Below are 24,496 nucleotides of genomic sequence, written 5' to 3' on the forward strand. Positions count from 1 at the left end.
AAACTTATCCGAGTTTTGTGTCATTTATCAATCGGGCAACAGTTTTCTGGCGACCGCGGCAGGACTCCGAGGGCTGCTGGGGCGGTTCGCGTCCTGATCCACTCCAAGCCGGCACCGAGCACTTCTCGGGGAGTCATCGGTCGTGCCCGACCCCCCGCGCCTGTCGGACAAACTGCATTAAGGTAAGCCCGAAGGTGCTTTATATTGGAAAAAGGTGATAATTGGATTTAGATTTGGTAGTTGGTAAAAAAGCCTAGGCTCCGGCCATAAGACGTCTAAAGACGCAGGACCGGAACTCGCCTCCTGTTTTGTTTTAGGGAAGGACGGCGAGAAGGTATATTGGTTTAAGGTATATTGGTTTATTGGGATTAATAGTGGAATTAAAGGTTGTAATATGATGTCTTTTAAAACTTTTAAAACCTTAGTGCAAGCCAATGGTAAAATACCTGGAAATACACCATTAGGTTGTATATTGAAACGGTGGAAAAGTGAAGGGTATTACCAAGAATTGGATAAAAGTAAAATGATAGATTATTGTAATCATTGGTGGCCTGAATATGAGATTGGGGAAGCGGGATGGCCGGTGAATGGTACACTGGAATTGGGGATAATGGAATCTTTGATGCAATTTTTAAGGAGGAATGATAAATGGGATGAAATACCATATTTGGATTTGTTTTTTGTTTTATATCGGAAAGAGGAATGGCAAAAGGAATGTGGTATTTTGGTTTTAGAAGTGAATGATGAAAGGGAGTGTGTGGGATGTAAAGAAAGAAATGAGTGTAATTTGTATCCTTCAGTCAAGGAAGATTTGTCTTATTGTATAGCACCTCCGAGGGTTCCAGTTGCTCCTAATGTGCCCCCTGCTCCCCCTGCAGATATAGCTATAAAAATGGGATCTAGTGAGAGTGATAGTGATGGTGGTGATGGTGAAAAGAAGGTATACAACAACAGGGAAAAAGAAACTGCAAAAAGACAACAAGCTAGTATTCTGGCTGTAATGCAACAGGCAGGGGCAGGAGGAAGACCCATTAGGGGTCGAGGTCGGGGAGGAGCTAATCACGGACAGAGGGGGTTGCCAAGAGGTCGGGGAGGATTTGGGTTTGCACCTAACATGGGGAGGTTGGATCCAAACCAGTGTGCGTTTTGCCGACAATTGGGACACTGGAAAAATGAATGCCCGGTTAGAGGAGGTATGGGCATGGGAAACATGGGATTAAGGACAGGTCCAATGGGGAATGCCCCTGTGGGAGGATTCACAGGAGGACCAGCAGAAGTCGCTCAAGCACTAGTTTTGGGAAACTATCAGAATCAAAGCTGACTAGAAAAGGATTTAAGGGTAGTTTTAGAAATAGATGGAAAGGATCAAGAATTTATGGTAGACACTGGAGCTACTTATTCTGTACTCAATAGACGATTGGGACCTTTGAGTGACACAACGGTACAGGTGGTGGGGGCAACAGGGAAACTAGAGGAACAACCATTTTTACAACCTTTAAATCTTAGGTTTGAGGGGAAGGAATTAGATCACCAATTTTTGTATATGCCAAACTGCCCCACACCCCTTCTTGGCAGAGATCTGTTGTCCTGACTTAATGTGAAAATAATATTTGAAGGGGGAAGGGTGAAATTGGAAATACCTGAGGAACAAATAGCAGGCATTTTTGTAATCAAGGAAGTGGATGCCTCTCCTATTCCAGAAGAAATTGAGCAGGCTGTAGTACCCTGGGTATGGGAGTCAGGGGTCCCCGGAAAATCTAAAGCTGCGCAGCCAGTAAAGGTGGAACTAAAGGAAGGGGCCCGACCAGTGAGGATAAAGCAATACCCCTTGAAACTTGAGGCAAGGAGGGGAGTAGCCCCGTTAATTAAACAATTTTTGGCTCAAGGAATATTACAGGAATGTGAATCGGAGTATAATACTCCAATTTTTCCAGTAAAGAAACCTAATGGTAAGTACCGTTTGGTAGAGGACTTAAGGGCTATTAATGAAATAGTGAAAGACATACATCCAGTTGTTGCTAATCCTTATACTTTGTTAACATCTGTATCAGAGGAGTTTAAATGGTTCTCAGTGATTGACCTTAAAGATGCCTTCTTCTGCATCCCACTGGCAATAGAGAGTAGGAAATATTTTGCCTTCGAGTGGGAGAGTCCTGATTTTGGGAGAAAGAAGCAGCTTATGTGGACGAGACTCCCACAGGGATTTAAATGCTCCCCTACTATTTTTGGAAACTAACTGGCCAAGGAGCTGGAGGAATGGAAGATAACCCAGGTAACAATATCCCCATCCTTGTATATAGTCCTGCAGTACGTGGACGACATTTTTCTGGCTACTAAGGAAAGGGAAATGTGCGTGGAATTAACAATTAAATTACTCAACATGCTTGGCCAAGCAGGGTATCGAGTTTCTAAGGAAAAAGCTCAATTGGTCAAAAATAGCGTTATTTACCTCGGTTGTGAGATCACACAAGGGCAGAGACGTTTGGGAGTAAACCGAATAGAGGCAATATGTGCTATTCCTTTGCCTCGTAACCATCAGGAATTGAGATCTTTTCTAGGAATGGTGGGATGGTGTCGACTGTGGATCATGAATTTCGGTCTCCTAGCCAAGCCACTATATGAGGCCTTGAAGCAGCATCGGTTGGAGTGGACGACACAGCAAAAGAAGGCCTTCCAGGAATTGAAGCAGGCACTAAAAGAGGCCCCAGCCCTAGGACTCCCTGACGTGACCAAGGAATTCCAGTTGTACATGAATGAGAGGCAAAAACTGGCATTGGGGGTCCTCACCCAGAAGGTGGGATCCTGGAAGAGGCCAGTGGGATACTTCTCTAAACAACTGGATTCGGTAAGTTCCGGGTGGCCCTCGTGTTTACGAGCCGTGGCGGCAACAATAATTCTTATTCAAGAGGCCCGGAAATTGACTTTGGGGGCAAAAATGAAGGTGTTTGTTCCCCATATGGTCATGGCCGTTTTGGAGCAAAAGGGGGGTCACTGGCTATCATCCAGTCGAATGTTGCAATACCAGGCCATCCTGAGAGAACAGGATGATATTGAAATAAGGACTACTAATCATGTTAATCCAGCAGAGTTTTTACGCAGTGACCAGGAAGCTGGGGGACTGGTGCATGATTGCGTAGAGGTAATTGAACAAGTATATGCCAGCAGACCCGACCTAAAGGATGAACCATTGGAAGAACCTGAATGGGAACTATACACTGATGGATCCAGTTTTGTCGAGAATGGGACTCGCTATGCCGGGTATGCAGTGGTAACATTGGATCGGGTAATAGAGGCAAAGGCTTTGTTACCTGGAACTTCGGCCCAGAAGGCAGAGGTGATTGGACTCACCAGAGCCCTGTATTTGAGCAAGGACAAAAGGGTTAATATCTGGACAAATTCTAAATATGCCTTTGGTGTGGTTCATGTACATGGGGCGTTATGGAAGGAAAGGGGGCTTTTGAATTCACAAGGAACCAACATCAAGCACCGGGAAGAAGTGCTACAGCTACTGGATGCGGTACACAGTCCCAAAGCAGTTGCAGTAATGCATGGGACATCAGACTGCGGAAGGAGACGTTTACAGAGGAAATCGATTTGCTGATGTTACAGCTCGGCAAGTGGCACGGGAAGTATGGACTCAAATGGCATTGGTACCGGTAAGAACAAATCCGGCTACCCCATACCTGAATCAAGAGCCCAAATATTCAATAGAAGATGGAAAACTAATAAACTTGCTAGGGGCACAGAAGAATCAACTTGGGTGGTACGTTACACCAATGGGACAAATAGTGGTAGCTACCCGCATAATGAAATTTATTTTGGAATCAGAACATAATAAATGTCATTGCGGGGCAGAAGTATTGGTAAAATTTTTGAAGAATGAGATAATCTCTAATCAGATGTTAACAATGGCAAAAAGAGTTAATGCAATGTGCTCAGTATGTTTGAAAAATAATCCAGTAGTTAGGAGACAAATACAAATGGGAAAGTTGCAAGTCGGGCCACAACCAGGAGATTACTAGCAAGTTGATTTTTCTGAATTGCCTAGGGCACAGGGATGCAGATACTTGTTAGTGTACGTATGTACGTTCTCAGGGTGGCCGGAAGCTTTTCCATGTAGAACTAATCAGGCTAAGGAGGTGGTAAAAACCTTGTTAAAAGAAATAATACCAAGATTTGGAGTACCTTTAGGATTGTCATCAGATAGGGATCCACATTTTATAGCCGGGGTAGTGCAGGAATTAGCACGAATGTTAGATATAACCTGGAATTTGCATACCCCCTGGAGACCTCAGTCTAGTGGGCAGGTGGAAAGGATGAATCAAACCCTGAAAGGACAAATCAAAAAGATTTGCCAGGAAGCTAAACTGCACTGGCCTCAAGCTTTGCCTTTGGCCCTACTCAGGATTAGAATTAAACCAAGGGAAAAGGTAGGCGTAAGTCCATATGAGATATTATATGGCAAACCATATCATGCAACTGTATTAAAAGGGGAGGTACATGTGAGTGGGGAACAGGCGATTGCAGAGTATGTTATGTCACTTAATAAGATCTTGAATTCTTTAAGAAATACGTTACAGTGGAATAGACCGCTCACGCTGGAGAATTCTGTCCACGACATCCATCCTGGGGACCAGGTATACGTCAAGAAGTGGATCACGGATCCGCTACGGGAATCATGGAGCAGACCCCACACGGTGATGATGACGACCTACACGGCGGTGAAGGTCCAGGGGATGGATGCTTGGATCCATTACACCAGGGTAAAGAAGGCACCGTTCCAGTGGGAAACCCAGATAGTGTCTCCAACCCGGATGATCTTCCGCGCAAAGCCGCCTTCTTAATTATATTACTTCTAGTGATCATGAGACTATTACCCGTTCAAGGGTCTACTCTAGTACAGGTTGAAGAAACAAAGGTTACAGTCATGGAAGGGATGGATGTTCAATTAACTTGTGTTATCTTTGACAGCCAGAAAGTTGAGGCCGGTGAAGTTATTGCAATATGGCAACGGGGGGCTGAAAGAAGCCGAGGCAAGATAGGAGTCGGTTGGGATCAGGATAAACAACAAGGAAACATGGTACTGAATCTTACCAAGGTAACCACAAATGATACGGGAGAATATACATGTTTGGTCAAAATACGGGATAGTTTTGATTACAAAAGAGTGAGTATGAGGGTTTTGCCATGGACAGGGGATCGTGCTGAAAACATAAAGGTTAATCCAGTATCAATGGCAGTGGACATGTGGGATGGGCCACCTCTCAGAATAAATTGTTCCTTCCTAGTAAGATCAAGATATCAAAGGAACCTTTGGGTCAAATGGTGGAAGCAAAATAGGGAACTGACCTGGGACAGAATAGAGGACGAGACCAATTGGTGGGGGAAGGAAGGCAAAGGTTGTGGGTGGTCGAGTGTCACTAATCCTAGAATAGGAAATGCATGGTGGAGGCATGACAGAATGATGTTATCCTTACAGAGACACGGTAGGAGTAGACGGGAGGTTAATGATACAATAGAACGAAATACTGAGCAGGAAAATTTAGTGGTAGGATTAATCAGAGATTTTGGGATCATGCAGAATGTGACTAAAATAACAGCTTGCCTGCCGTTACCACAGGCTGCAGGTGAACCAATTCCCTGGGGAATAATACCAGTAACCAAAATGCCTGAAACATTCAAGAATGTTTCATGGTCCTGCCAGTCAGTTCCCAAACCAGTAGATGTATGGAGGGATTTGTGTATGACCATTTGGGCCATGACTAGAGAGGAATGTGAAAAGAAATCCAATCATTATGGTTGGATTCAAAATACCAGGAGGTGTTTAATTGCAACCCCAATAGATGAGCCATGCAATACAGTACGAATAAGAACGAAATCCCAACAAAATGAGATGAGTTGTCAGAATGTCACACAGAATTTTGACACCTGGAATAGTTGGAAGACATTATGGGGACCTAGTGTTTTGGAACACTATAATTACCTTGGGGAAGTACAATGGTGCATCCAATGGTCAGGAGTAAAGAATCAGTCACATTATAGGGCCCTTATCACGTCTACATCTTCCCGAGAGTTCAGACCGCAGAAAGAGGATTGGAATTGTACTGAGGTTTTTACATGTGATACACCGGAAGACCGAATCGGATTGGTACCGGTGAAAATGGCATTAAAGTGGGGATGCGAGTGTAGGGGACATGATCACACGGTTAGCAGAGAGTCCATGGATGGGCCTATAGATTGCAGATATACTACTGTGCATAGCCCTGGAAATCTAGTCTGGGTGTTGGGACACGGACAGTGGACCACACATTTACCTCTAGATGGATCAGTAACACAAATCACCCTAGGGGTTCCCACATTGTGTCCATACTGGAAACAGAACAGGTTGATCCAAAGGAAAGGACTCAGAAAGAGGGAAGAATCCCTAGAGGAGCAGTGGCATGAACCTGGCTCAGGAGTGCAATTTGGATGGATATTGGAGTCATTATTCCCTCTGGTAGCGACATATAGAAACAGGGAAATGCTCAACAATTTGTTAGGACAGACAGAAAGGTTGGCAGCAGCTACTAAGAAGGGATTTAAAGATCTAAATTTGCAATTGCAAGCTACATCAAGAATGACCCTACAAAACAGAATGGCATTGGATTTGCTACTGTTAAAGGAACATGGAGTTTGTGGTTACCTGAGTAGGAGAATAGATCATTGCTGTGTACACATTCCAAATGTTACACTTGAAGTTGAGAAAGATATTTCTCAACTGGCAGAAGTGGAAACAGAAACCAAGGAAATTGAAAGGGAAGCACAGCATAATTGGATAGGAGCAGTATTTGATTCTTTGGGGCTTCACCTGTCTGGCTGGATTACGTCTGCTATACAGTATGTACTAATGTTTTTAGTATTTCTAGTGACTATATGGATTGTATATAGATGCCTCTTAGGTGCGATCGAAAAGGAAAAGAGGCGATCTCTCCGGTTGCTGAAGGCAATGACCCGTGGGCGGCAGAATGAAGAACATTCCCCACCTCATTATGAAGATGTTACTGTCAATACTGTTGATTGAGCATCCTTGCAGCAGGACTGAAGGATGCTCAAAAGGGGGGAAATGTTGGAAAAGAAATGAAATTTAGCAAAATATTTAATTATAGTGAGTTGTGTGTGAACTGGTTTGTTAAAAAGCAGTTTTGTAGCCGTTGAAAAGTGTGTGTTGGGTTTTGTGTGTTACCTAGCAGGTAGTCTTAGAGATTTAATAAATAATTAAACTAGTGCAAGAAAGTAAGAATGCTAACCTGTCTAGAGGCAGCATACAATGCTCTTAGAATAAGATAAGCAGAGGATTAATGATCTTGTTTGTGAACCAAGGAATGTATCACAAGGGGTCTGTGACCAGGCAAGGGGAACGGGGAACTGTTCCTTGGAGGCGAGGCAAGGGGAACGGGGAAACTGTTCCTTGGAGACTTTGTTGTGAATCGCATGTATAAGAGGGAAGCACCCATACGTGAATTCGGGGGCTCGGACTTTAGGGACGTGAGTCCCCCAGTTCCCCGGGCCCTTAATAAAGCACCCACAAAACTTATCCGAGTTTTGTGTCATTTATCAATCGGGCAACAGTTTTTCTCCAGCCTTCCATCCTTAGGTCCAGGCATACCTCACCTGGCTGCATGGCTTCCCCTCCCCCGCCTAACAGCTATTTTCCCCTGGAACCCAAGAGAGCTTCCCCCTGGGAGTTCTCTGCTTTTAACCCCCTGTGTTCTCAGAGGCGTATCCATGTCCCCAGTGGCCACAACAGGTGCCAATATCCAAATCTGAGCACCCATTGGTTTGACCACAGCATCCCAAAAAACTCACTTCCTCTCAAACCACGACCACGATGTATGACTTAACATTTGTAAAAACTATATTTTAGCATTGATATATGATACTTCTAATAAGCTGTGTTCACACCCTTGGCTTACAGAAGAGAAAGTTTAGTGGAACCAGAACTTACGTTTCACCTTCTCTTTATCTGTTCACTTTTAGGCCACCCAAGCTTCCAGATACTACATGAGCTAAAGTCAGAGGATGCTGCCGTTTGTTTCCGCTGCAGCAGGAATCTGGATGCTCCTCCCTGAGCCGCGTGCTTTCAGCTGGGTGCTTCCACAGTCAAGTCCTAATTTCTTCTCCATGGCCATGGCTGACAGGCATTTGAAGGCATGTGTTTTTTCAACTTGCTGTCACATAGAGAGTCAGTATACCAGAGCATCCAGCTGCTAAAAGATCAAGGAAACAAGATCCAGACGAAAGGCAACAATGACTGGTTCAGTGGACTTTTAAAACACTGGGGGATCAACAGCTGGCTCGCATCTCTAGTTAAGACTGTTTTGTGGGCTTTGTTTATTGTATTCATTGTGCTGGTTATTGTGTCATTTTTTGCTAAATGCCTACAAAACTCTGTGGCAGAAGCCTTTTTTACAGAAAACAAAAAGGAGGGAGAGGTGAGGGCCCAGGGGCCTACAATTGGAACTGTAATACCTGAGGGCAAAGTGACCAAGGTAAAAGAGAGACACTGGTCTGAATGCAATGGTGTCACCCATGGGCATTTGCAGGCTGATGCTGATGCAGCATGTTTTACTGGTATCACCCAATTCAAATGCTGTATTTTCCTTATATGTACTCCCTCTAGAATGGTCCCCAGTCTCTTATACCCTATTGTTCCTGGCTTACTGTAATGCTCCGCTGCCGTTCTCCCCCATATAAAACCCTGTGTCCCCATCCCCGTTTTGTCTCCCTCCCTGGACCTTCTTCATTGCAATATACAATGTTTGCAGTTCCACACAAAGATCCATCTCTCGCCTCGTTCACAGCAGTTTAAGCAAGCATGCTCCCAGCTCTGGGAGTTCCATTACCTCACAGAGGCTGGCTGTGGATAGGCCACCACACAGGAAGTGAGTGCACCAGGGAACCTGGCCTCCAATAAAAGGCATGAATCCCACAGCCCACCAAAACAAATTCCTTGCATGTCTCTACTTTTTCCTCCTACTCTCATCTCTCTTGTCACTTTCCCCATTTTCTCTGACTGGTTACAAGGCTTCTCTCTCTCCTGTCTGCAGGCTCAGCCACATGTGTGACCCTGCAGGAACAGCCAGACCCACAGGGAAGTAGGAGACAATTCTTTCTCAGGAACTGTAGTGACAGGACAAGGAGGAATGGGATCAAACTGCAAGAGGTGGAAGAGATTTGATGACGGGAAGAAGTTCTTTACTCTCAGGGTGCTTGTCCTGGACACAAGGACCAGTGTAGAGAGGCTGTGGATGCCCCATCCCCAGCAACATCCAAGGCCAGGTGGGACAGGGGTCGCAGCAACCTGCTCTGCTGGGAGCTTGCTCTGCTTGGAACCAGATGATCTTTAGGGTCCCTTCCAAGCCAAACCATTCAAGGATTTGATCATTCTGCCATCCCCATCTCCCACTGCGCAGTGGCCATGAAATTTCAGTGACATCACAGCTCCCAGAGGGTTCCAGGTGGAACGTCCAGGACCTGGAAACGAGCACAGCAGACACTTCACCGGCTGCCAAGGGTCAGTTGCCGCTCGCTTTGCGCTCTGACCCTCAGCGCTGAGCTGCTGCTGCTGCCTGGGCTTTTCCTGCTGCCTGCTCTGGAGCGCCAATCGCAGCAAGATGTGCACTGCTGTGCCCATGGAGGCACAGTGCCATGCCAGGCAGGGGGCACCCAGCTTGGGCAGGCTGCAGCCATGTGGGTATGGATGGTGTGGGACAGGAAGCCCAATGGGAGATTGTGCTACCCCTTGCAGAGTGCTAGAGACTCTGGACATGGAGCTGGAGATGGAGGAGATGATGGAGGTAGATGAGGAAGATCCTGTTGACGACATGGAAGTAGAGGAGGAGGACAACATAGAAGAGATGGAGTTTGATGAGGAGGATAACACTGAGGACATGAAAGTCGATGAGGATGATGAGGAGGAGCCCATGGTCCTTGGATGAAGATGGAGCCCCACAGGTAAGACAGGCAGATGCTTCCCACGCCCTGCCCACACACACACTGGGTCCCCTGACGCCAGGCTGGGGCTGGGCTGGATGGCCTCGCTCAGGGACACGGTGCCCGCAGGGGGCCTGGATTGTGGTGGCAAAAGCACCAGTCCCGGCCTGCCCTGCGCTTGCCTGGGGCCACGCCAGCCCTGCCAGCCCCGGCCCAGCCCCGGGGCCCAGCTCCCAGCGCTGCTGGGCCCAGTGCTGGCAGCTGAGTCCAGCTCTGCTGCTTCCTTTCTTCCAGGACTGATGCAGATGATGGCACAGCTGGGATGCCTTTGTAAATGCATTTCAAAGTTTGGAAGTTGCTTGTAAATACGTTCAGTACGTTAGAAGTTTTCTGTAAATATGTTTTGAAGATTGTTAGTCCATCAGATCCCATGTAAATATGTTCTGTACATTGTTGTGGTTGTTGTTGCTATAAGGATTGTTATAATGAAACATGTTCTGTAAATCCGAGCTTTTGCCGATCTTCAGCAAATAAATACTGTTTCTTTTTAAAACATCTCTACTTTTTGCCATTCTTTTGGGCGCAGGCAGAGTTTGCACACTTGTGGGTTCCTCTTGATCCGGGTTCGCAGGGCTGGAGGTCCCTGGGGTTGCTGGCACCGCCACCCCGGGGCTGGGGGTCCCTGTGCACAGGGGCTCCCACTGACACCACTCCTGGCCCTGAGCACTGCTGCTCTTCCTGGCCTGGGGCACAGCGCTGTCCCCAAGAGCTCAGCTCTCACCAGCTCTCACGCAGGGGGCTCTCACAGCACTGGCCCCTGCAGCCATGCCACCAAAGCAGGCAGCAAACCTTCAGGCACCCTTCCTGCTGCAGCCACAGGCACTCCTGGGCCCAGAGCCGGCAGCAGGCCACAGCCATGCAAAATCCACCTGCACGCTCTGAAGGCCCCCACAGCCTTGGACACGGGGCCACCTGCATCTGGGCTGCTGCAGGGGCTGATCTTTAAGGCTCACAGCCTCCAAAGGCTCCCGCCTCTGCTTCCCAGCCTGCTCTGCACTGCCCTGAGCCCGCCTTGTTCAAGAGACAAAAGCCAAGCCAGGGCATCCTCGCCATGCCCGCATTCCTGCTGCTGGCAGCGGTCACTGGCCCCTGGGCCCCACTCGGGTGACAGCTGCTGGGACAGGCCTCTGCTTTCAGCACAACTGAGCTCCTCACCCAGTAATGAAATCTCAGGAAGTAGTAGTTTTGTGGAGGTCCAGGGGCCTACCACTGGAACCGCAATACCTAAGGGCAAAGATAATGAATTAAAGTGAGACACTCCTCTAAATGCAATGATCTTGCCCAAAGGCTTTTGCAGGCCTTTGGGGATTCAACAGGGTTTCTTGGTATCATGAACTTCTTTTTTTCCTTATATGTACTCCCCCAAGATGTTCTCACCTGTCTTTTCCCCTGTTGGTCCTGGGTTGCTGCATATAAGACCTTTTTATCTCCCATATAAACCCTGTGTTCCTAGCGCCATTTTGTCACTGTGGACTGAGAAACTCCTGTATTGACTAAAAATATAACTTCTTCGCTCTGAGGACCTACTTTTAGTTTTATTTTCAAGGCTTCTTCTGGTTGTATTTTGGTCCTCTTCATTAAACAAAAAACTCTTGCCCTCTCTGATTCTCCTGAGAAGTTTTCTCATCTTGCCGTTTCTGTCTGCAATTTTTTTGCAGGTGCCCCTTTTTATGACAATAAAAACAGGTAGGTCCCGCATCCTTTAAAGTAGAACAAGAATTTTTTAAGTATCTTTTCTTGTGGCGGGAAAAATGCACAGGTCTTGTGTTCCTAAAACTAGATCCTGACATTCGCCGTTTGTTTTTCCCTGCAGATTTTTCTGTATTCAAAGCTGCCTGCATTTCTTGAACTGCTGCCACCAAAATTCTGGCATCTGTTTTCTGCTTTTTCTCATTTCTCTTTACAAACACCCTTGGTGCTTCTCTCAGTAACTCTTGAAGTGAAGTCCCCTGTCCTGCCAATCTTCTAATTTTTCCAGCTTTTTCCTGATGTCACTGCAAGATCCGGTCACCAACTGAATTTTTAACAGAACCTGCCCTACTGCAGTATTAATATCTATACCTGAATATAATTGCAAGTCTCTTTTAAATCTTTTTAACCATTCTGCCGGCGACTCATATTTTTTCTGATGCTCGCTCAAAACTTTTCCTATATTATGTCCTTTAGGCACTGTCCTCTGACTTTCTTGATTTTCTTCCCTTCAGGATTCCCATTCATCCCAAAACCGTATTATCATCCCCAGTGGGCTGTACTGAGGAATGCTCCCCCCTCTGAGAACCCCCCTCATGGTTCCCAGATACCTCAAACCACTGCGAATTTTTCCTACAACCGGCAGCCCCTGGGTCAAGGAACTTACTTTTTCCCTGACCCATTCCTGTCGGCAACAAACTAAGAAATCCCCGGTACCAGGAGAGTCTTAGTTTCCCACACTCACCTTGTGTCTCAACTTCCTCACTTACTACTCTGTCACACTGCCTTTTCAATCTACCTGTTCCACTCCTATCTCTCCCTCTGCAATCTACTTGTTCCACTCCTATCTCTCCCTCTTTCTCAATCTATTAGCCCCGTCCTCTCACCATCTAATCACATACTAAATTGCCTGCTACCAACCCCTCCAAGGAAATTGAACCTATTCATTCACTCTCTTTCTCAGTCTCCCTACTGAGTCATTCCTGCTCAAGGACCCTCCCACAGGTGCCTGGACCAGGGATCCCCTCCTTCCCCCTGGATCAAACCCTCCCAGGGTCCCCACTCGTTCCCTTTTCATTCACTTCCCTCCTTTTCTGGCCGGCGTCCTCTCAGAGGGCACGAAAACGCGGTACAGGGAGGTCCTGCTCACTTCGGGGGTCTGGCACTGCCCTGCCCCCGTCTCAGACACTCCACACACACTCACACATGCATACAGCCGCCCCCCCACCCAAAACCCCGTGATACTCACAGCCTCCTTTTCTCATGAGGGTCTTCGTTCAGAAAGCAGTTTTCTATGGATACTCTCTCTCCTATAAGTCGGCACTCTGATGGGAGCCTCTCTTGCGTGCTCTTAAAAACTAATTTGCTTATGCGTTATTGTAATAAAACCTCTCTTTTCCCAAGGGAGAGTGGTCTAGCCTTGGGACCACTTAAAAGTCTGGTGGGGAGCTCCTTCCCAGGAACTATCCACCTCCCCGGAGTTAAGAGAATCACGGATGTCGGCACCAAAATTGTTATGTTTGCCCAATTATCCTATCATAAAAAAAGCCAAACAATATTAAAATTAGTAACAATTTTAATTGAATAGTTAAAATAAAAAAAATAAAATTGGATACAATATAATTTGATTAAAATAAGGGATAATTTGGTTTCAATAATAGTGCATAAGCAAAAGACAACCACGGGGTACGGAGGGCAGGGTTCTGGGACCCTTGCAACATCACGTACGAGCTTGCTAAGTAAAAATCACCCCTTAAATGCCATGTGTCAATACCATCTCCTCCCATTTTCGGTTCGTCATATCTCTATCTCTGCCTTCATTACCACCTTTACCGCACATGTGCCACCACTCGGTTTGGTGGTCACACAAGTCTTTGGGGGTCGTCACTGATGAAGGCTCTGTAGTCTTCTTCTGTGTCCTTTTATTCATGTTTGGGTTACACATGTGCACCAAGCCAGTACAATGTAAGCCAAGACTAACGTATCACTGCATCTACATATCAAGGCAATAAATCCCTTATAATTAGCATTTTCTGGGACCCAACCAGGTTTTTGCTCATTTTTAGCAACTTTATCTTCAGCTTCTTTCCTGTGGTCCTTGACAACATCTGCTGGGAAGGGGGGGGGGGGGGGGGGGGGTGGAGCCCCTCCTCTCCCTCTCTTCTTTGGCATTACAACTTCTAACTATTTTATTATTCTCAAATATCAATTACTGTATCAATATTGATTGCTGTTTCAATTTTTATCAGCACGAATCATACCTATTTATCATATATGTAAATTGCAGTTTAATGAACTTTACTTGAATTCAGTTTTGACTTCTGAAGAATAAAAAATCCGAATGACAATGACACAGCCTCACCTTCCCTTAGTGATATGTGAAAGGCCAGAACAAGAAGAGGGAATCTGGTGCCTGCTGAAATCAACATGTACTGAGAAATTATTGGTATTATTGAAAGAACAGTTTAAATTACAGGAGGGTCTCTTGCTTTGGTGAGCCCTCATCCCTCTGTGATACCCCTCACCTCAATGTAAATTTCAGGTGGTTTGGGGTTTTCTTTTTCTTTCTCCAAAACACAAAGAGATCAAAATTCTTGGTAAAAACAGGACTTCTACTTTCAGTCAAAGCTAAAGAGAAGCTCTGCAGGACTTCTTCCTAGATACGGATAAAATACCCTGGTGATCTTATCACACCCTGTTCTCAAACTTTTGGGACCAGCTTCTACTCTGGAACACCATGACTTCCTTGTAATCTGAAAGAGGGAATAAATCAAACCTCAAGAGCTGGTCCTACCTTTAAAACCAGTGTTCCTCCCACCAGAAACTTCTTTCCCTGTTGTGATAGATGAGTCATGTGATGATTGACTCTCACAATTAATAGAAAAATATCATGTATATAAGTCAAGAAAAGTTTTATAGATTTATAGTTATGCTGCACCCCATCCCGTGGTTATCAAGGGACAGCTGGGAGGGGTGGCTTGTCACTATGACTCCCAGATGTCCCCAAGGGGTTGGAACATCTGGGAGGGCTGGCGTGTCACTATGGTCACACTTGACCCCCAATCAGGATTTGAGGAAGAGATCTCCACCACTGGACAGCAAAGACGGGGTTGATGGACAAAACTTTGGGAGGGGTTAAAGGGTTAAAAGGGAAAGTCTCCAGTGTGAGGGGGCTGAGCACATGGCGAGGAAAATCTTTTGCTCCTGGTGCTGTAACCTTCTTTCTTTATTCAGTCTTCTGTTCTATTTTTGATAAGGTTTAATAAACCTTCCTAAACTATGAAGAGTAGCTATATCTCACACTGTGGTCTGCAGCCCTCACTCTTTATTACAATAAAATGCCTCTTTTTATTAGGTTTAAATCAGTTCCATATTAGCTTTTATGAGATTTTATGCCTTTTTATCTACATATGTTTAATACCACTTTCTGCTTATTGCAACATTCCAGGAATCCCTTTTGACTCTTCTCTCCATATTCCTGCAGAAGGTCAGGTCACTGTGGATTTTACACCAATAAAAATCCAGGCTGTTCAGATCCTAGGTGTGATGGGCAGGCACAATTTCCCTGCTGACACAGGGACTGAAGACAAACCCCTCTGTTGTCACTGAAACCAAAACAAAGGAGGAAGTTTCTGCCCATTGGAAAGTCCCTGTTTGCCCTGAAGGACTCTGCCTCTTCTTTCTCAGCAGCAGCTCAGCAGCCAGACGCCAAGGACAAGAGAGGGAGGGGTGGTTGATTTGTGTGACAATTTAACAGCCCTTGCAAACAAGAGCTGAGTCTGTCAGTAACATCTCTGCAGAGGCAAGTCGTTGCTGAGGATGCAGAGCTGAGTCACTTGTGTTTAGTTTGCACTGAGTTAGTGGCACGGTGGGTTTTCATGCTGCAGGTGTGGCCCCAGTGACAGCAGCCTGTTCATCCTTCAGGGGGTTTGCACCCACAGGGACAGTGCTGCTCCTGCCAGCACACCACAGCTTGTCCTCATGCCAAAAAGTCTGTGCAGAACTTCTTAAAGGAACATTTTCCTTTTTCTCTCAAACCAAAGATTTAGATGCAATGGTATAATAGAAACAAATCTTTTCCCCTGTTGTGTGTTGGGACAGGAGGAAAATCCTATCACATCCAGATAGCAAGGCACTGATTTCACATCTGCTCTGGAAATGACTTGCAGGAGCAAGTAAATAAAATTCTCTGCTAGAACAGTGAAGTCCTGCCACTCTAAATCAGTGTGGTGCCTGAAGGGTTTTGTAGCAGGGTTGCACCTAAGTTGATGCTCAAGAAGTTTATGAGGTCCAACACAGACGTAAGGTTTGCACAGCAGGGTTTAGGCTAACAGCTAAGGGAGCATAAATTAAATGGTCTTTCCAACCCAGAAGGCTGATGAGAATTGTTGGTATTTGTGCTCTCCTTCCTTGTTTAAAGGATAGCAACATATTTGATGAGATTTTGGTATTGCAGCTAAAAGTCATGGCCAGATTAAGTCACCAAAGTGGTTGTTGTGCATTTCTAATTGTGGAGGTCAATATCAATGTAGCTGCTTCTGGTAATACAAAAAGCTCTTTCAAGACACTTCTTAAGAGAAATGTCCTTTTCCTTTTCACTCTTAACTGCAAAGCACCTCCAGGATGAACAGCAAACAGGTTATCTAAATTGTCCTTTCACAATAACAGAAAACTTCCCCTTTAATCAGCCTGAATTGCACAATTCTCATCTGTATGAAGGAATTTCATTTAGTCTCTGCTGTAAAGAAGCAACAGGGTTGATAAAGGGAAGACCCAAATTAACAAGAGTGGTATTTGTTAACGCTGCCATTACTCATCACAAACTTCTGTGTTAAACATTTCTGAGGGATTACACATCCTTGTGTGAAGATGGAATTAGGATTTAAAGCCAGTATTTCTGCATATACAAGCATTGTGCAAGAACATTTCATCTTCAAAATGGAAACCAAATATCACCAGGGTACAGGGTAAACGCTGCAATAACATGAATACACTTCTTCCATCAGGTTCACAGGCAGCTTAACCAATTCTGTGCTTGCAGATAATCTGTTCTGGCATCTTTTGGGGCCCTGAACCAGGAAGGTCACATTGAAATACTGTGGGACCATGAAAATTTCTCCAGATCCAAACCAGTCTCCAGGTGACACAAGTGACTGCAGCAACAACCAGCAACACAGCGGAGGCCAGGTTTGCTGTGTTCTCTTTGTCATTGTGGGTTTGTAATTCAGACTCACAGAAAGGCTTGAGTTGGAAGGGGCCTTAAAGACCCTCTAGATCCAACCCCCTGCCATGGGCAGAGACACCTTCCACTAGACCAGGTGGCTCAGAGCCCCTGCGAGGTTTGGCAAATACCCAAGGACACCTTTCCCTCTGTTTTGCAAGGTCAGATTTCCATGCTCACGTTCACAGATGGCTCCAGTCTCACACAGAGCATTGCTGATTGGGGTCACTCTTATCTCCACAGCCCAGCAGAGATCCTGTTTTGGATGGCTCTCACTGCTCCCAGGGCCCCAGGGACCGGACACCGCCTCTCCTCCTTCTGCTTTCCCTTCCAGGATCAGAGATTTCCTGCTGCTTCCTCCACATCTGAGACAACTGGAGGAGATGAGGGGCTGAAGATGTGGCTTCTGACAGAGAGTTGATAACGCTCAGCTAAGTATTTTATTCTCCTGCCACTAAGCTGTCAGGCTGCTGCTGAAATTCCTCCTGCTTGGAAAGGGTTGGTGTGAGCAGCAGGAATTGCTGGCTGGAATTTTCCAAGAGCTGGACAAAAGAAGCATTTTTTGGAAGGCCACCAGCTGCCCTTGGTCAGCAGCACAAGGTGTGAGGTCTCCTTTGAAGGCCATCCCGGCTCAAGGACAGCCTGGCCTTCTCCAGTGCCCAGAGCACCTTCCAGGCTTTCGGGCTGGCCTCGTCCCTCACCCTGGAGAAGCAGGTTGCTGTTGGAACTCTCATATCCACAGTTTCTGGCTGGATTGCCGTGTCTTACCACAGACAGCCCTGGAGACACCAGTACAGACTCCATCTGCAATAAAAGGGGACTTTGTTCCAGCTTTTCCCTTGGACCAGCATGCAGCAAGCCCACCTGGGCCTCATTCAGGTCTGTGTGGGCTGGTAGTCAGCTTCTGCTGGGAATTTAAAGCTTTTGCCCTACTTTCCACAGCAAATAGTGGAGCGAACCCAGCTGCATCACCCCCCGAATTTCACTCTAAAAACCACAATTTTTATTTTCCTCTATTCAAGCCTTGAAGAAAACAAACTTTTCTTGAGTGAGCTGGAGGCACAGCGTTCTCCAAGATCATTCTTGAATAGGACAATATTGCAGGGGAAGACTGGCAAACCCAGATTATTGGTGCTTAGGAAGCTTTGCTAAACCTTCCCATGTGCAATGCTCTTGCACCTCCTGAGCTCCTGGAGCCCTCACTCAGCTCAGGCACAGTTTGGACAGAAGGGGATGGTTCCGTCTGTCACATGTGGGGACAGGAGGAGGGAAGACTTTGCAAACACTGCCACGAGGGCAGGGCTGTTTTCATTGATGGTGCCAGGGTAGTACATAATCTTTGATTAAATGTGAGGTGCTGAAGGGCAAAAATTCTCAGTGATGAGGAGAGAGTGTCTCCACTCACACAGCAAGGTAAGTGGAAAGAGCAATCTGTATTTCATGGGAGGTGTTCAGTTTTTCACAAAACTTTTTGCAGAAGACGTGCCTAGGCAGGGGTAATTCAGAGCATTTTATCAGCCTCACAGAGTATCCCCACATCTGCTTTGCCACATTTTCTCTCTTTTTTTCATTGTGAATGATTTCTCCTGCCAGGGTTGCTCCTGCTTGGAGTTCTACTCTCAGTGGAGCCCCGGAGTTTTCTCAGCTGCCTCTGCAGCGAGTTCTGAGCCAACGTGGGGCTCTGCTGCCAGCCCAAATCTGCACTTCCCCTGCCCAGCCTGAGTGCAGGTGGGGCAGGTGCTGGGCATGGCCGGAGATTGGCATGGCCAGAATCCTCCAGCATTTACACCTGCTCATGGCTTTGGGTAGCACAGATCACAGAACACCCATCGCAGCTGACAAATGGCATTTCTTGCAGATTGCTACACCAGCTCTGCTGATCCACAAATACACAAGAATCAATTTCAGCTGAAAAATGTCATTTATTACAAATTGCTACACTCACGCTGACAATATAGAACTATACAAATCTCAATTTAAGTTAAAACCAGGAATTTATTAGATTATTACAACCAGTCTGTGTAAAAATATACAAATACTAATTCAGTTAACAAAACTAAATTTATTGCCAACCTCTACAACAACTCACTATACACAAAGATCAATTAGGCATTTAACAACTTAATTTATTACATATAACTACAAATGAATAAATAGCAACACAACTTTATATATAGGAAAGAGAACTAAACACAGATACAATAACATCCATGTATACTTCGATAGAAATATACACATAGATGTAATTACAAACAAATATGTATATATACACGTACATATATACAGAGGGTACATTCCTAAACACCACACATACAAAAATAGTCCTATACAAATAGCAACTCAAAAATGTGCATATCCAAATGATATCTTTAGACATTTGTACATAACAGATATGTCTAGAGATGGATAGACATGTCTATCCAAATGGACAATGCAATTCTAGACATGTCTACACAGAACTCAAAGCAGAGGGATCCCAGCTGCCCCATCTTCAAAGCCTCTCGCTCGGTCTCCTCCTCCCGTGCAGAGCAGCTCCCCTGGACAGGGACAGGGACAGCAGATGGGACATCTGGCAAGCAAAGGGAACACTGAGTGAGTATGGGGATGTTTCCCTTGGCAGCAGCTGCACTTCCATTAGGGAAGAGGAAACCTCAGAGCCTCCCCAGGGGGTCAGAAGGAGAAAGCAGCTGGGCGGGCCGGGCTGTGGTGAGCGCAGCCGCGGCGGGACTGTCCCGCAGCCCCGGCAGAGCCGGCACAGCTCCCGGGCGCTGCTGGCACAGCTGCCTTGCCCAAGGACAACCCCTGTGCCAGCCGGGGCAGCTGCGCTGAGCAGCCCCAGCACGGGCAGGGCCCGCTCCTGCCCCGCCGGGCAGTGCCCACGGCCACAGCCCACGGCAGCCTCAGCCCCACCTGCCTCCCCGGGCCTGTGGCCTCAGCCGGGCTCTCTCCAGGCCGGCAGCAGCAGGGCCCCGTTCACTTCTCTTGCTGCTGGCCTTCAGCTCCTCCCTGCTGGCTCCCGTCAGTCTCCAGCTGTCCTCAAGGTCTTCATGGCTGCTGTGGCAAAAGCAGAGCCTCTGGAATTGCTTCCAAGGTCTGGCAGAGCTGCAGTCCCAGAGCCCTCTGTGCTCCCTGCTGGCCCCCTCCATCCCCTCAGCCCCGCCATGCTCTCGGTGAAGCCCCAGCCGCCTTCAGTTTCTTCAGCCCCTCACAGTCCTCTCTCACCCCTCAGTCCCTTCTGAGCCATCCCATCCCCTGAGACCCACCACCATGCCAGCCTGTGCCACTTCCCTGTCACCTCAGTGCCACCATGGCCCTCGGCTGCCCCACAGCCCTCAGCCCCAGCAGCAGCTCAGGGTCACTGTCCCTTCAGCGCCACGGCCCCCTCAGCCCCCTCAGTCTCACCGTCCTTCAGCAGCTCCTCAGGGACAGTGCCTGGGGCCAGCGGCAGCTCCCACCGCTCCAGGGACAGCCGGGGCTGGAAGTGCTGCTCCGCCCGGCCCGGCCGCCAGCTCGGACCCAGCACAGGGACAGGGGACACAGGGGGAAAAGCAAGAGGTGAAAAAGACAGCTGAGGGGGGAAAGAGGTACAAAGGCAGCCTAGGCCTACACAAACAGCAATCCTTCCATCAACCTCTCCATCTAAACATTCCTGTTCCTCCTACTATATAACTATACATGTTTATAAATGTAACTTCATAAATATATATATATTTATATAAGTATTTTACTCCACACATATAAGAATCTAATTCTGAAACTATTTAATGTAAATATATAATAAAATATATCACATCTATAACTATATAAATATCCACATTTAACTACACAGACCTATCAATATATGTCCATAGAAATAGAACATTATCCTCTATAAATGGAACTATATCCACTAATAATTAAAACCATAGAAATCTATAAACATATCTACAAACAGAGGAGTTCTACCTGCCCAGTGGTCACAGGCTCTCCCCTGTCTCTTCCTGCCATGCAGGGCAGCCCTCCTGGAGATGTTGGTCAGATGGCATCTGGGAAGCAAAGGGAACGCTCAGTCAATATTGGCCCTTCTGCACCTTTCCCTTGGGCAGTAATTGTCCTTCTACCAGGGGCTGTCAAAGATTACCTGAAATGCAGACTCTCACTTAGCAATTTGAAGCAATCTGCCCTTAAAAGAACAGGTTCCATCCCAAGGGTTCAAAAGTGTGCTTCAAAGCATTGAATTATCTCGATCAAGGCTCAGCCCCCGCAGTGCAAAGGGCACCCAGGAGAGCTTGAAACACAGACAGTCCCAGCGGCCACAAGGAAGCCCAGCCTCGTTCTTTCTCTGAGCTGATAGAGAGACCTCAGTCCTCACTGAAATGGCTGAAGCTGAAGATGCTGGGAGCTGAGTCATGAACCAGCTCCATTACCTGCCATCTACAAACTGCCCTCTGCAGGGAGCAGCAGCTGCTCCAACTCGACCATCAGCTCTGGCAGGAAGGGCTGGGAGGGACAGAGCTCCCTACAAGGCCTGCAGGCTGCACCAGCTGGGCTAAGGGATGGATCCACAGTGCTCCTTCTCTCCTCTTAGGCCTCCCTAATCAGGGGTCATTCAAGCTTTTCCTTCTGATACTGGAGTTACCGTGATTTTTCAATTACTTGGCCTCTGATGTTGTGCTCCTTGTTTTTCTTGTGGGTCAGGACCACTGGAATTACATTTAGTCAGTGATTTGGACTTCTACCCTGACTTTTTGCTCTTTTTTTCCCCTGCTCCTTCAAGTGTCGCTCAGCCTGGCCTCCCCTGGCACCTTGCAGTAAATTTATCCTCCAACTTCAGCACAAAACTGGGACACCCGGCTTGGTGACACAACTCGCACAAGGTCAGGTTTATTCCCTGCTCTCTGCCCCAGCAGAGGACTCCGTGTCAGAGCCTCTGGAGAAGCGTGGAGGGCAGGGCTCAGGGAAGTTGTGCCAGCACAGGATTTGAACTCAAGGCACCAGGAAGCACCAACCCTGCTCAGGGCAGCCATCTCACAGCTCTCTAAACCAGTGTGGGCTCTGTCCTTACCAGGCTCCTCGGGCTCCTGGGAACTGTTCCTGCAGCTCTCGGTGCCAGATGAAGCTTCCTCTGCTGCAGCTCTGTTCACAGGCTCCCCTCCTGAAGAATCAGGGGCAACACCAACATTGCCCTGAGTAGAAAAACAGAAAGAAAGGAACTCAAAGATCACTCACTATTTTGCTGGAATCATATCAGGGATACAGTAACTGTCCTTCTCCAATCCCAAAGGACATGGAGACCAGAGGAGGGAACACTGCCCACACAGTTCACATGACAAGCCTTTTAAACTCAGGATTCAGGGGGCCAAGGCGAAACTGAAGCTCTCACAAAATGACCTTTGAGACAAAACATGAACACAGAAAACCAGAAGACACCAAGTGAGGGAACGTGCCCCCACGCTCTGACCCTGCCTCATCCCAGAGCTGTGAGAAATCAGCCAGCACAAAGCCAGGGGCTCTCCTTGCTGCCAGCACGGCTGCCAGCCCTTCCCAGGGCTGTGTGCTGCAAACCCACAGGCAAAGCACACATTTCTGCCTGGCAGTCTCAGCACCCCCAGCCAAGCGCTCACACAGCCCATCACAAGGTGCTGCTTCTCCGAGCCCTCTGCTGCTGCCCCGCGTGTGTCATCCAGGCAAACATTGATGCACCCAGGCTATTTCCAGGATCACATTTGTGGTCAGTGGCAAAAATCTGTAAATCGTTAGGGTGGGGAAAAAAACCAACCCAAAAGACAGGAAAATCCAGACAACCAAGTAGTGTTTCTATTCCTATATACTATACTGAGGAAGCAAACGTCCACAATGAAGCAAATTACCTTTGGACACAAAGATATTCTCCCTATGACCAGTTTCAGAACATTCATCTCTTCTGCCATAGTCCATACATCAGAACCCTAAAGATTCTGAAGATGGTTCCAAGCCTGCAATGTTTCCTTTTATTATGGAATAAAATGCTTCTCTAAGCTGCTATGTGTGACTTTACAGAAGACAAAAGTCATGCCACTTGAGAATAAGGCATTGGCCAATCCAAAAAATCCCACTCTCCCCCTTGAGTCATAATCACAAATGTACTGCAGGCAATGGGTCAGCACATCAACAGAAAGACAGACATTCTTTGGCCAACAGTGTAATAATCTGCAAAGGACAGAGAGGTGCAGCTGCAGCCCAGCCCCAGCCACGGCTCTGGGAGCGCCCACACGCTCGGCAGGGCTCACACAGCAGCAGCAGCTGCAGCCCAGTCCTTGCTTTGCCTTGGCCTTCCCACCCAAAAGAGGCACAGCCCACATCTGCTGCAGCTGCAACAGAGGCATCTCTGGCATGCCTCTCCCTGCACGGGACATTTGGCCTTCAGTGCCACTTCTCCAAACACTCTTCTCCTCTTTCCCAGCAAGTAAAACCTCTTCTTCATTTCTTCTTCATCCCCTCTTTTAGAAATCTTTCTTTACCAAGAATAATTCAATAACTAAATAATAATGAAATAAGTTCAATTAAAGAAGCCTTTGCTTCTTAACCATGTAACAAGGTTCAAAAGTTCTCAGTCCAGCCCCTTTTATCCCAATCCAATGGAATTACCTGAGCAGAGGGAGATCTTTCAGACAGGGACCTCCTGATCTCCCGAATCATTTTCTCTACGGCAAGGCCTAGATCTGCTGGTGGCCATTCCTTCTCCCCAGGTGCGTTCTGTGCTGAGCTGGAGGCCGTCCATGCTGCACAGGCTGCACTGCCGGGTGGAGTGCTAGGCCCTGAAGTTCCCGGGGTGGCTGCAAGAATCCAAACACATTGGTCAGGCTCCACAACGTGGCTGTGGGACACACAGCTCTAGTGCTGCTGTGGACCAAACATCACGGGAAGCACACAGCAAAACCAGGCAGAGAATCTTTTGGCCTCCTAGGTGCCCCTTCCTAGTAGGCTTGACAGCTTCTGGCCGAGAATGACAGAGCCTTGTGGGAAAATACTTCAAACGGTCACTATTCAGGACCTTTTGGAAAAATAAGGCTACAACTCTTTTCTTACCACGTGCGTCGTAGGCTGGGGGCTGCTGCTCCCTGTGGAGCTGCTGGAAGCTGCAGGGCTGGATGGCGAGCACCTCCCGCTCGGCCGGAGGCAGCTGCTCCCCGTAGAGCTCCTGCGAGCGGCTGCGGGGCCCCTCCCGCCCGAGCGGCAGCGGCCGCTCCCCGTGGAGCCCGAGCAAGTGGCAGGGCGGGATGCCGAGCACCGCCCGCTCGGCGGGCGGCGGCCGCTCCCCGTAGAGCTCCTGGAAGCGGCTCGGCCCCTCCCGCCGGGCCGGCAGCGGCCGCTCCCTGTGCAGCAGGTGGAAGCCGCAGGGCGGGCGCCAGGCGAGCAGCGGCCGCTCCCCGGGGTGCTGCTGGAGGCGGCCGGGCCGGGGGCTGCGCAGCTCCCGCCCGTCCGGCAGCGCCCGCTCCCTGTGCAGCAGGAGGAAGCCGCTGGGCGGGCGCCCGGCCGGCAGCGGCGGCCGCTCCCTGGGCAGCGGCGTGAAGCGACCGCGCCCGTGCCGCCCGA

This window comes from Melospiza melodia, unplaced genomic scaffold (genome assembly GCF_035770615.1).
Source record: "Melospiza melodia melodia isolate bMelMel2 unplaced genomic scaffold, bMelMel2.pri scaffold_62, whole genome shotgun sequence".
Classification (NCBI taxonomy): domain Eukaryota; kingdom Metazoa; phylum Chordata; class Aves; order Passeriformes; family Passerellidae; genus Melospiza; species Melospiza melodia.